This window comes from Equus quagga, chromosome 9 (assembly GCF_021613505.1).
Source record: "Equus quagga isolate Etosha38 chromosome 9, UCLA_HA_Equagga_1.0, whole genome shotgun sequence".
NCBI classification, from domain to species: domain Eukaryota; kingdom Metazoa; phylum Chordata; class Mammalia; order Perissodactyla; family Equidae; genus Equus; species Equus quagga.
Genome location: NC_060275.1, coordinates 48651379 through 48661912, shown reverse-complemented (window position 1 = coordinate 48661912; position 10534 = coordinate 48651379). Strand labels below are relative to the sequence as shown.

General features: G+C 44.3%; 1 protein-coding gene across 1 annotated transcript in view; it reads left to right on the top strand.

The window, feature by feature from the left end:
* Window positions 1–10534, top strand: part of LAMA3 (laminin subunit alpha 3) — a 253780-nt gene that overhangs the window by 9529 nt on the left and 233717 nt on the right. The window lies entirely within an intron of this gene.

Below are 10534 nucleotides of genomic sequence, written 5' to 3'. Positions count from 1 at the left end.
GAAAATACATCTGGAATAAATAAATGAATATTAGCTAGAAAGAAATATGGGTTTTAATTAGATTGTCTGTTGTCTGTAGACATCTTAACTGTGAGAAGTGGGGAAAAGAAGTAATTTTCCTTTACTTTCAAGTTGCACCATATCCTGCACGTACTGTATACAGGAGTGACACCAAATACGGGGACAGAATGGTGAGCGGGGAGAACAGCCTCCCTGGTTACTAGGCTCCTGTTTGGTGCAGGGTATTAATTTCACATGTACTTATATAACACTTACTGATATTTGGCTCTGTTCTAAAGGACCTTACACATACTGACATCTTAATTGTCACAACAGTTTATGAAGGAGGTGCTCTTCGCATGCTTATTTTACAGACGAGGAAACTGAAGCACAGAGAGGTTAAGTAATTTGTTCAAGATCACACAGCTAGTCTGTGGTAAAGCCAGGTACTCTGGCTGCAGAGTTCATGCACTTACCCACTATGCTATGCTGCCACTGCCGAGCCAACTACTCCTCCCTCAGAATTCCAGCCAAACTTTGCACCACCTTGCTAATTCCATTCATCACCTTGGAGTCATTTATTTTCATGTCTGCATTAGACACCTTATTAGATCATGAGCTCCTTGAGGGTGGGACCACATTTTACTGCTTATGTCTGTCTCTCCTGTGGTAGCTTGTCGTAGACACTTCATAGAGACTTTTTGAAGAAATGTTCAAAGGGCAACACCATCACAGAATTTTCCTAAAATAGTAATACCCTGATGCAAGTGAAATACCTGACCAAAAAATACCTGAATTTCAACAACCTGCCTTTGGAAGACAGGTGTGGCCCTGATGTGAACTTCAACATAGAAGTGTGTGATGCACTGGCTAAGATAAATCTGAGGTCTGGGCCACCAAAAGCTGGAAGAGGCCAGGAAGGATCCTCCCTCTACAGATTTCAGAGGGAGCGTGGTCCTGCTGACACCTTGATTTCAGACTTCTAGCTTCCAGAACTGTGAGACAATAGATTTCTGTTGTCAGTTACCCAGTTTGTGGTACTTTGTTACGGCAGCCCTGTGAGACTAATACAGTAACTTTCTTGGACTGTTTGGTCTGCCGTAATAAAGTGCCATAGACTGGATGGCTTATAAATAATGGAAATTTATTTCCCACAGTTCTGGAGGCTGGGAAATCCAAGGTAAAGGTGTGGGCAGATACAGCGTCTGACGAGGACCCACTTCCTGTTCACAGATGGCTGTCTTTTCTCTGTGTCCTCACATGGCGGAAGGAGTGAGGGATCTCTCTGGGGCTTCTTTTATAAGGGCACTAATCCCTTTCATGTAGGTGGAGCCCTCATCCTAATACCACATCTTGGGGCTTAGATCTCAATATATGAATTGGGGGGGTGGGACACAAATATTTAGCCCATAGCAGTAACTTTAGCTTTAAATCAGATAACCAGTCTCTCAGTCAGTCAGCGGTATTTACTGACCATTCAGTGAGTGAGTCTTGTCTGTGTATGGGAGGGTGGAACATGGGGGCACTGCCTGAGGCTCTCTGAGTGACCCTTGGGTCTCCGCTTTTGAGGCTTTGCAATCTGATAACTCAAAATGTAGTCCCTAAACAAAATGAGGAGAGCTCTCTGATGAGCAAATATTGAGGGATCACCCACAGTAAGAGTCATCTTTAAATATGAAGAGCATATCCAAGGGGCATCAGGTAAGGCTTGCCTAAGGCGAATGGGGTGAGTGGAAGTTTGGGGACTATGGATGCCTGTGAGCCTTGGATCCCTTTTTTGCACAGAGCGCAGTGATCAGATGATTCCTTCACCAGTGGGGGCTCTGTGGCCTGCAGCAGGGGAAGCTAAGAGTGGGACTGTGAAATGAAAAGCTCAATTCCCTATGTCCTGTGGTTGGCTCTGCGGAGACTAAATATTGCTGACGATTCGTGTACACAAAAGACATTGGTGGCGAAGATTCTATACAAGGTAGTTTGCATAGTGATATGATGAGAACATAAAAATTCAGACTTTCAAATTTTCTTGTGTGTCTCATCTGTTTCCAAGTGGCTTTCTTATTTCATTGTGACAGCTGATCATTTACTGTTTCTTTAATGTGACATTGAACTTTGAAAGTTTTAACAAGCCAGAAAAATTAATAGGAAGTGTTGAGAGACCTCATTAGGAAAATCTCTTGGTAAGATTGTTATAAATTAGTTCAGTTTTCTTTCTTTTGTTTTATTTTTATCTTTTAAGTCAACTTAGTAAATTTTTTTGAGGAAGATCAGCCCTGAGCTAACATCTGCCACCAATCCTCCTCTTTTTGCTGAGGAAGACTGGCCCTGAGCTAACATCCATGCCCATCTTCCTCTACTTTATATGTGGGACGCCTGCCACAGCATGGCTTGATAAGTGGTGCATAGTTCTACACCTGGGATTTGAACCAGCAAACCTGGGCCGCTGAAGTGGAACATGTGAGCTTAACTGCTACACCATGGGGCCAGCCCCTAGTAGACTTTTATTTGAATAAAAGTATAGCTGTTAAAGTCACTCTTTCTAATAGAAAGGTTAGACCTGATAAAATCGTCATTCCCTCTCTCTGAGCACCATGTTGCCTTTGAAGTAACTCTTTCCCCGCTACACACTTGGTGTTACGTGCAGCCTCGTTTTTCTTTGATCACTTGCTTTCCTTGGTTGTGAAGTATTGTTTTCCTGTGGCTATTACACATAGCAGCCGTCACTGTAGCTTAGGAGGATTGTCGCTGAAACAAATCACAGTAGAACCATTTGATTAATCACGAGGAAGATGAGGCCAAGGGCCTTCAGAATCATTATAATGTTTGTAACCAACAGTTCTCCATCTTCACTAAAGGTAAAATAAAAAGGGGGGTATAATGTTGCAGCACAAAGGACTGAGCTCAGCTATGGAAAAGAGCTACCCGTGCAAAGTGTGCTGCCCACTGAAATGATTTTTAAAGAGGGGGCGGTGAGAAGTCCCTCTTCGGGTCAAAATCCTGTGTGTGGTCTTTGAGGCGCAACCACAGGCAATTAGAAGGCTTTGACTGGCAGGCCTCACGAGGGAAAGCTGCCCTCCCCACACCAGACTTGGACACAGGGGGTGCATTGCAGTTTTCTGGAGGGAGCTGTAGTCAAGGATTCAGGCGCCCTGGATCAGCCTTGCTGGTGTGCACGTCTGCCTTCTCAGCCCAGGAGCCTCTCCTCAGAGGCTCCAATGGCGGCACTCCCCAGGTGCCTACTGACAATTCCTTATTGGGGTGCTTCGGCTGAGGCACTTTTCCCCACTCTGACTCAGTACGTTTCTACTCCTGCTCCTTCCTTTCTCCTTCCTCCCAACACCCTGGGCCCATAAAAAGACAGGAGTCTTTTGTTTGGGACTCCTTGGCAGTGAGATAGTCCTTCTGTCATCTGACCCTTGCCTGGTGCCGTTCCATGGGGAAAAAAAGGAAACTGGGGAGTCAGCCCCTTTCTCTTTTACCTCTTGCCTGCACCCTCACAGTAAGTGAACGAAGTCTTGATTGTTACTATCAGATTGTCTTGTTGTCCTCGTTGACCACCTCAACCCCTGGAAACTCGACAGGAGCTGGTGGAATGTCTTTTATGGATGATCCCTAATGTAGATTCTTATTAACTCTGGAAGGAACTGCTACTTGCAGACGTGTGTATACACACTCGTGTGTGATAGTCATCTGCTCCTATACTTAACAAAGATTTACTGATATCTTTGTGCCAGGCACAGAGGATGGGGATATAATGGGCTGGGAATATAATTCCGAACAAGGCAGAAAAGGTCACTGCCCGCATGGAGCTAGCATTCTATGGGGATACAGCTACCAATGAGCAGACAAGTCAACAAGTATGGATTATTATTGTGTCTTGGAGAGAATAAACAGGACTTTTTCAGAGAGGTTAGTGAAGGGAAGCTTCTCTAGATCAAGTAGATGGAGAGGCTTTTCTAAGGAGGTGTTGATGGTGCAGAAACCTGAGGGTTAAGAGGAAGCCAGACTCATGAAGAGGCTTGGAAAATGTGTTCCAGGCAGAGGGACCTGCAGGTGCAAGGGCCCTGAGGTGGGAACCTTCTTGGTGTGTTCTAGGAACTCATAGAGCCACACTGCCCTAGTGGTTATGTGTTTTGAATGTTATCCCTGAGTGACATCTCTGTGTCCCTTCTAGACTTTATAAATACTTCATTCTGTTTTTGTATATATTTATGCTCTTTCTGGCCCTCAAAAGAATTTAGGCAACTGATAAAATTTTAGTAAGATGAAGAAAAGAGAGAATTGAACGAATGGGAAGATGAAGCAGTAAAGAGTGTAATTATTTTATAAGGAGATTAAAATAATAACAGAGGGAATTGAGAGGGAAAGCTTGGTTTGAGGAATGAATCAGGTCAGGGTCAGACTGTCTCCCTGGGGACAGTAGCTGACTCATTGCAGTTCAATAGTTGATGTTTGAATGCATAAACTCTCAGGGCAGACCTGTTTTCATAAATCTAGCCTTTGGGATAAAGCTTTAAAGAGGAAGGACTTTGGGTTTCTGGCATTAAATGGGCAGGCCTAAATGTGACCTGGTCTCCCTCGTCAACCCGAGTTTGTTGTAAAGCAGGCCACTTACATGCAACCACAGGTACCAAGCGACCCCTTATGGCCAGTGAAATGCCAACACAACACATAGGGAACAAGAGAACAGAGGGAGAAGTGGAAGGAAGAGGAATGTATGGAAACCATTAAAATATGGCTTTTAAAACTTCCGGAAAGAACTTCTTGGGCTCTTTCAAGAAGAAACGAGTGGGTCCTAGAACCCCAAAGTAGATTGTTTGGTGCCATAATTAAAAGCCTGGGCTCTAGAATCAGTAGACGTCACTTTGAAAGCATCCTTTCCTAAGGATGTGACCTTGAGTGAGTTATTTAACCTCTCTCAGCCTTGGTTTCATCATCTGTAAAATGGGGCTATAATATCTTTTAGTTCATAAGGTTATTCTGAGTATTACATGAAGTAAACCATATGCACCTGGAACATAATTAGTGTGTAATAAATGGTAACTCTAATTAAAGGTTGTTAGGAAACCTATTTCAGTAAAAAAGTCAAAATAACAAGGCATTGAGAAAAGGGGCCGGATGTGATGGGTGGAGTCGATTAGGAGAGGGAGGCATAGGTGCCTGAGAATCCTCTTTGGAATAGAAAGAAATCACAATGAAGAAGCATGTTGTAGCCAGAAGAATGACCACCACTTTCTTTGTTTCTTCTCTAATTTGGCCATGATGGAAAGATAAGCAAGGAAGATGGGTAGCTGAGAAGTCTCTGAAACTGGTGGGGTTCCATCTAAAGATGGGAAGGCTGAGTTGAGCCTGAGTGGCACTTCTTGGCCACAGCAGGCAAGGGGTCAGAAGTTAGGAGCTAAGAATGGGTTCCTGAGAGGCCTGAGGGATGGAACAAGTAGATTTGCATTAGAATGGAGAAAGCAAATCTAGGTTTAGTTACCCTGTGCTTTCTAATAGCTGAGTTAGTGACACAGGTATCGGTCTGCCATTTCATATTTATTTATTTATTTTTTTATTTTTTTTTTATTTATTTTTTCCTTTTTCTCCCCAAAGCCCCCTGGTATAGCTGTATATTCTTCGTTGTGGGTCCTTCTAGTTGTGGAATGTGGGACGCCGCCTCAGTGTGGTTTGGTGAGCAGTGCCATGTCCGCACCCAGGATTCGAACTGACGAAACACTGGGCTGCCTGCAGCGGAGCGCACGAACTTAACCACTCAGCCAGGGGGCCAGCCTCCTCATATTATTTTTTAAAATCTGGAGTTCAGCTTCTGACGTTAAAGATAAAATTACACACACACACGCATTTCTTTCTCTGGAGAGAGAGAGGGTCCGTGTCTGGGATTACCCCTTCTCCCCATCACTAGTTAACTTGTTTATCACTTTCTAGTATATTTCCTTAAGTGAGTAACAAAACAGTTTATGCCATTTCCATTCATTAACAAAACGAACAAATATTCGGTGCCTACCCTGTGCCAGATCCCATTCTAGGTAGTGAACAATAGATGAACTCCCTGCCCTCAGGGCTCTTAACAATCTGGAAAAGATGATAGACAGTAAATAAAGCAAATGATAAGTGATTCCTGCTCAGAAGAAAGAAAGAGCATAAGAGGAGAGAAACAGATGGTAGAGGGCAGCACTGCTCTAGATGGAGTTGTTAGGGAAAACCTCTCGGAAAAGGGACTTAAGTCTGGGAGAAACATGAAGCATGTTCCCGGGAGAGGGAGCAGCAGGTGCAAAGGCCCTGAGGGAGGAACATGCTTGGAGTGAATGAGAAACAGGAAAAGGCTCAGTGTGGGTCGAGTGGAGCCAGTGAGGGGAAAGTGGGAGGCTTTTGCTCTAAGCGCATTTGTTTGTTTATCTCCTGATGGGAATGACCCAGCAGAGGGATAAATTGAGATGCAGGAGAATGCGTGTGTTTAGGGGTGTGATTGCAGATGCAAAGTCCTTGAACAGGCAAAAGGGATGGGACTCAGCGTGTGTTTGTGTTTAGGGGGCGCTTTGGAGCACAAACAGCTTCTTCATAGCAATGGGAGGCAAGGCGACTGTGTGGGCTCAGATGCAGGGAGGTTTGTGGGTTTGAAAGGTGAGCAAATTCAGTAGATTCATCAGGAGAAGAAAAGAAGGCAGAAGAGGTTGGGGAGTGTGTGAAATAATTTCTAGGAGAGTAAGAGAGGGAATATAGTGAAACATTTTACCAGTAGAGAAAAAAACCCCACAATTCTGTTGTCTGTGGATCAAGAAGCCAAAAGCATCTTCCTTTGCTTGGTGGGGCAGGTTGCCTAGTGGGAGAACACTCATTTCTCTGGCCCAGCCCACATCCCTGAGGTGTCTTCTCTGCTCCTGGATGGCTCCCCCACCCCCTGGAGTCCTCCTTCCCTGCCTTCCTGTCTTGGCTCCACCACTTAGGCAGATTGCTCAACGTCTCTGTGCCTCTGTCTCCCTATCTGAAAAAGGGATGATTGTGCTCACCTTATAGATTTGCCATGAAAATGAAGAGTCAGCACATGCCAAGTGCAAGGTGCCATGTCTGGCACATGGATGTTTCCTTTTGTCATCCCTGCCATCAATGCAGCTGCTTCTGTCATGGCTGCTGCAAGATCCATCGCTAGTGGCACACCCCCCACATGCCTGTCACTGTGACCTCCGTGGCCCCAGACTGCAGTGGGCAGAAGAATCACCCAGGTGCTTTATAAAAGTTCTGATTCCTGGGGCCGGCCCTGTGGCCAAGTGGTTAAGTTCACACGCTCCGATTTGGCGGCCCAGGGTTTCTCTGGTTCAGATCCTGGGCATGGACATGGCACCACTCGTTAGGCCATGCTCAGGCGGCATCCTACGTACTACAACTAGAAGGACCCACAACTGGAATATGCAACTATATACTAGGGGGATTTGGGGAGAAAAAGCAGAAAGAAAAAAAAGAAAAGAAAATTCTGATTCCTGGCTCCCACCAGAGATGCTGATTCTGTGGGTCCAGGGCCGGACCCAAGATGTGCATTTTAAGCGAACACCCCAGCAGTTCCAATGGCGGCATGGTCACTTTATGGACAGTGTCTCATTGAATCCTGACAACCACCACGTAAGATTTGCACTGTTAGCCCATTTTAACAAAGAGAACACAGAGCTCAAGGGAGGCCAAATAATTTCGAAGCTGTAACTGGTAGAGGCAGGATTTGAACCTCCATCGTTCTGCTCCCCAGTGCATCTCTTTGAACCTAGTTAAAAGAAAAAACCTCCAGTATTTGGCTTCAAGGGACACAATTTTTTTTTTTTTTTTTGAGGAAGATTAGCCCTGAGCTAACATCTGCTGCCAATCCTCCTCTTTTTGCTGAGGAAGACTGGCTCTGAGCTAACATCCATGCCCATCTTCCTCTACTTTATATGTGGGATGCCTGCCACAGCATGGCTTGCCAAGCAGTGCGTAGATCTGCACCCAGGCTCCAAACTGGTGAACCCTGGGCCACGGAAGTGAAACATGAGAACTTAACCACTGTGCCACCGGGCTGGCCCCTGAAGGGACACAACTTTTGAGTAATAGGTATAAATTTTGCAGACATTGTCTTATCTGCCTTTTTAAAAAACATACTTGGAACCAACCTTGAGCTTATTTTTTTATAGATGCTTCAAATCCCTACCTCCAGGAACCTCGCACAGCACAGATGCAACACTCCACCTCCTGGTGGGGTGAAATCTGTGTGAGGGCCACAGAGCTGGGCGCTCTCCCATGATACGTGATCCCCCTTCACCCCACCAAGTGCAGACTTACAGATCTTCAGTAAATTTACAGAATGCTTGTCGTAATCGGTGGTAACCACATTGATGTGCTTTTGTGCCTCTCAGAAGGGAGAATGCTCTGAACAAGGTCTTTTTAAAGGAGCAATCCCAAGTTTGGAATGGGTGCATTCCAGAATGTTCTCCACATCGGGGCTCCAGCTGGCTTGGGTTTGGGCACTTGAGACATTGCCTTTAAGGCCCATAACCTCAGGAACCTTTGTGAGTGATGGCAAGGAGTAGGTTCATGGCAGCACAAATGTGGTGATATGTAATGGGGCTGTTGATGGATGAGTATGGTTAAATGCTCATCTTGCCGGGTTTTCTGTGCCTGCCATAAGGGCGTGCATCTAGCTTCTGTCAGGCAGGGTTCTCTCCTGAGCTGGGTCTCTTTCCACACATCTGGTCGTAGGCAGCTGTTTGGAAAATCATGTACTTGCTCTTCCAGTGTAACCTCACACTCCATCCAAGTCTAAAACAGGGCTCTTTGATGTAGCTTGCAGAGCAGCTAGGCCAGGATGGAAAGTGTTCTGGGCTGTGAGTAACGTCACCAGACCCACGCACAGGTCCTGGTTTCTGCATGTCCTGGCTGTGAGGTTTGAGGCGAGGCATTTCACCTCTTTAAGTCTTTGCTTCTTCATCTTTAAGCTTTGAATACTTTGTTAGACACCTCAGAGTGTTGTGAAGATCAAGCAAAATGAAGCGTGGTGTGCCTCTCCTGGGCTCCCACATTCTCGTGCTATCTTGGTCCCAGCACTTTTTGGTAATACATGATGTTTGAGTTACTTCTCTCCCACTGCGTATCTTTAGGGCCCAACTCTTAGTGTTTATTTTTACCTCAGCATCCAACGTGGTACTCTACGTATTGTAGGCAATTTGGAAAAGTTGAATAAATGAATGAATGTGCAAACAATAAAAGCAAAGTTATGTTAGGAAACAGTGCTATAATCAACCTCTAGTTTCTTAGAACACTACAGTGTTCATATTGTGAGTTCAGTTGCAAAGTATACATGAGAGGCTTTTAGTTAAGGAGAATCATCAAAAATGTTTGCAACTAGGAGAGACTGTTTCTTTCCACCCTTCTGAAAAAGTCTGGGTCACTCCATGGGCCTCTGGGCAAACATTGGCTTATCTTCCGGGGCCCTCCAACCTTGGAACTCAACTCGGTTTACTTGTTTGTTTGAACGGTCCTGTCCCCTTTCCCTCTAGCCCCTTCTGTTACATTTGCTATTTCCTGTATGACTAGGCTGATATTAGCCTTGACAGAATTCAGAGTGTGAGTCCCTTGTCCTGTTCATCTTTCAGTCTCCTCATCTCTGTCTGGAACAGTCTCTGGTACAGGGTATATTATCAGTACAGGTTTGTTGCATGGATGAATGAATAATTAAACACAAGGCTGTAAGAATCCTCCTTATTCTCTCTCTGTCCCCTCTTCTCTGACTTCTATCGGGTTTTGTCCTGCTTTTATTTATTTATGATTATTTTAAAAATATTGGACCTCAGGTGCAGAGTTGGATTATGGATTATTCATAACCCTCAGTTTACGATATACTTTCACCATCGGTCCTTGCATGCTCTGCTTTAATGTATATATGGATGGATGGATTTTAAATAGTGTGACAGCATCCATAAACTTGCTACCAAAGCCAAAAATAGGGCCTTGATAACTTAGGTTTAGCCACGTGGTTTCCCACCTCCCATCCCTCTGTCTCCCACAATCTGGGGTAACCATCATCCTGAATCCTTTATTAATTTTTCCTTTTTATATAGTTTTTATTATATCTGTATATCCCTAAAAAGTAAGTGCTTTTCATTTTGGTTACTCTTACCTTTATAAAAAGTACATCATGCTTTTTTTTCACTTAATGTGATATTGCTAAGATTTATTCATGTTGTTTCACATTGTTGTATATATTCATTTATTCATTATTGTTCATATATTCATTCGTTGTGTGAATATACACTGTTGATTCATTCACGCTCCTCTGGCTGGACAGTTAGTTTATTTACAAGATTTTGTTCTTGTGAACAGTGCTGCTATGAATATTCTTGAACACAATGCCATGAGATTCGTGCAAGAGTTTCTTTTTGGGTTATGAGCTTGAGAGTAGAACTGCTGGGTCATAGAAATGTGAATTTCTGATTTTAGGAGGTAATGCCAAAACAATTTCCAAAGCTTTTTCACCAATTCATACTCCTACCATATCCTTTTCCATACTTGTTATCCT